This window comes from Microtus ochrogaster, chromosome 1 (assembly GCF_000317375.1).
Source record: "Microtus ochrogaster isolate Prairie Vole_2 chromosome 1, MicOch1.0, whole genome shotgun sequence".
In the NCBI taxonomy this organism is placed as follows: domain Eukaryota; kingdom Metazoa; phylum Chordata; class Mammalia; order Rodentia; family Cricetidae; genus Microtus; species Microtus ochrogaster.
In genome coordinates this window covers 16,563,264-16,565,625 of record NC_022009.1, presented here as the reverse complement: position 1 = coordinate 16,565,625, position 2,362 = coordinate 16,563,264, and the positions used below count along the sequence as shown (strand labels likewise).

At 52.8% G+C, this 2,362-nt stretch overlaps 1 protein-coding gene across 6 annotated transcripts in view; it reads right to left on the bottom strand.

Moving 5' to 3' along the window:
• The window catches only part of Mpp5 (membrane palmitoylated protein 5), a 95,523-nt gene extending 93,563 nt beyond the window's left edge, over window positions 1-1,960 (bottom strand). For 5 of the 6 annotated variants that reach the window (XM_005343251.3, XM_013345889.2, XM_013345881.2 and 2 more), the window contains exon 1: window positions 1,822-1,951. The gene's annotated coding sequence lies outside the window, so the exon portion shown is untranslated. Of the gene's footprint in view, window positions 1-1,821 lie in introns of all 6 variants that reach the window. The other variant, XM_013345906.1, reaches the window with a different exon arrangement.
• Window positions 1,961-2,362: the final 402 nt, after the last annotated feature.

Below are 2,362 nucleotides of genomic sequence, written 5' to 3'. Positions count from 1 at the left end.
TGTGTATGTGTGTGTGTATGTGTGTGTGTATGTGTGTGTATGTGTGTGTGTGTATGTGTGTGTGTGTATGTGTATGTGTGTGTGTCTGTGTGTCTGTGTGTGTGTGTGCTGAATGACTGAATTATTTTTATTATAGTGCAATAGTGTTTTGCCTGCATGTATGTCCGTGTGAAGGCATCAGATCCTCTAGAACTGGAGTTACAGTTGTGAGCTGCCATATGGGTTCTTCCCAGGAGCAGTGAGTGCTCTTAGCTGCTGGGCCACCTCTCCAATTTCTGAGATTTTTAATGAGACTACAGTTCAGGGGGCTGGAGGGCTCAGCAGTCAGGAGTGCTCTTGCAGAGGACCCAAGCTGCTTTCCCAGCACCAACAATCAGTGGCTCATGAGAGCCTGTAACTCCAGCTCTGGGAGAATCCAATACCTTTGGCTTCCATTGTCACTCACGTATAAATACCACCCCCAAACATATAATTTGAAATAATTTAAAAAAAAACACAATTCAGAAGATGATATGGATAGCTAAGCTACTATACCGATTTGGATCACCCTGAGGTGGAGTTTATTAACTCTCTCATCTACTTTAACATTCTACAGCACTGTGAGTAGACCTTTACTTGCCAAATTCAAGGTGATGACCTTTAGTTATTCATAAAAAAAATCTACTCAATTTTTAAAAAATGTCAATCTCTTCATATTTTGTCTGTTTTACCTATAAAGCACTTAAAGTTTTAAAGTTAGCTTGATACAACCGTTTAGAATGACCCTTAAAACAAGAAATCGTGTCCACAGGACACCCATAAAACAGTTCATATTCAAGAGTATTTACTAATTTTCATTACCACAAATACTTATACTTCAAAGATACCAACACATCACATAATTTGTTCTTGTTGCAAAATGTAACAGGTTATTAATTTCTGACATAATTTAAAAGGATAATTAGAATACTATCATTAAAGCATGATAGTGCCCTATTAAAACTAGAAATACCTTTCACCTTGTCCGCTAAATCAAAACTTTAGAATTCTTGGCACACTGGCTTTCCGAATCTAAATTCTTAAAACTCTTAACACACTCCTAAAAACCCTCCTAGCTACTGCATTCATTTTAAAGGGTCTTGGAAAACTTTTCGACCGAAACCTAAATTCCACACACATTACTGTGTGTCAATCAGCTGGACAGAGGTGAGCTATCCTTAGTAAGTTACATAATTTGCAGTAAAGATCTGTCCAGGCGGCTTTCATTGAAAGTGACTTGCGACCATTTTACAGGCTCCAAAGTTCAACTGAACAACCTCCCTGGAAGCTTAAGAAAGCACTATGGACACCGGGCTTTCTTCAGCAGCGGACACAAGGAAGCAGGAACTGTTTATCTGAAGAACGCAATGAGTAGCAGAACACCAGGAGCTGACTCAGGCACAGGAACGCTGGCTGCATTCCGTCTTCCCCGGGAAAGTGGTTCCCCGGCTGGTTCCGCCACCCGCCCGGGAAAGGGGGGGTTAGTCCCAGGGACTGGGGACTCCGGGCCTGGCCGCGGCGAGGCGACTCCCTGCCGCGCCCCCCGTAACTCCGTCCGGGTGGCCCGCCACCGCGCCAAGCTGCGTCCCCGGCCCAGGGGGGACCGACACCGCGCGGACAGCGATCCTCCGGGGGACAAAAGCTGGGGCTGGCACCACCGAGTCGGGGCTCAGCTTGGGTCTCCATCGCGGTGCGGCGGGTCGGAGAGTGGGGTACGAGCCCCGCCGCCCCTCCCCCGCCGCGCTCCCGGGGACCTGTTGATCAAGACCGCCGCAGCCCCGCGGCCGCGGGTCCGCCCCTTACCTCCGCGCCCCGGTGGCGGCCGATCCGCTCGCCCTAGTTGCTCCTCGGCGCGGCCCGGGCGACAACCCTCGGGGGGGCCGCCCTCAAGACGCGGGATAAAGAATCCAGAAACTCCCGATCCCCCCCCCCGCGACCTCGGAATCCCGGAGTCCCCGCCCCCTCCCCACCGCCAGCCTCCTCCGTCGCCGCCGTCGCCAGCAACTCCTCCTCGAGACCGCGCGAGACCGGCCCCCGCGGCTGACGCGAGACCGCGCACGCGCCCCCGGGACCCTGGCGCAGCGGGCGCGCCTATCCCAGGCCGTTCCCGGCGCAGCCCGCCCACGGCTCGAAGAGAGGCTGGACCGGATCGCCCAATCCGGAGCCGGCTCCGGGGAGAGAGTTCGCTCATTGGTCCGCTCTGGGCTCCGGGCTCTCGGCCGCGCGCACTCCCGCGCCTCGAACTCCGAAGTGCTCGCCCGGACTGCGGAGTTTCCTCAGCCCACCTCCTCGCTGAGGAAAACCAGATTCCCTCTGAAGAGATTCCTCTTGTCGTGTCAGGCAC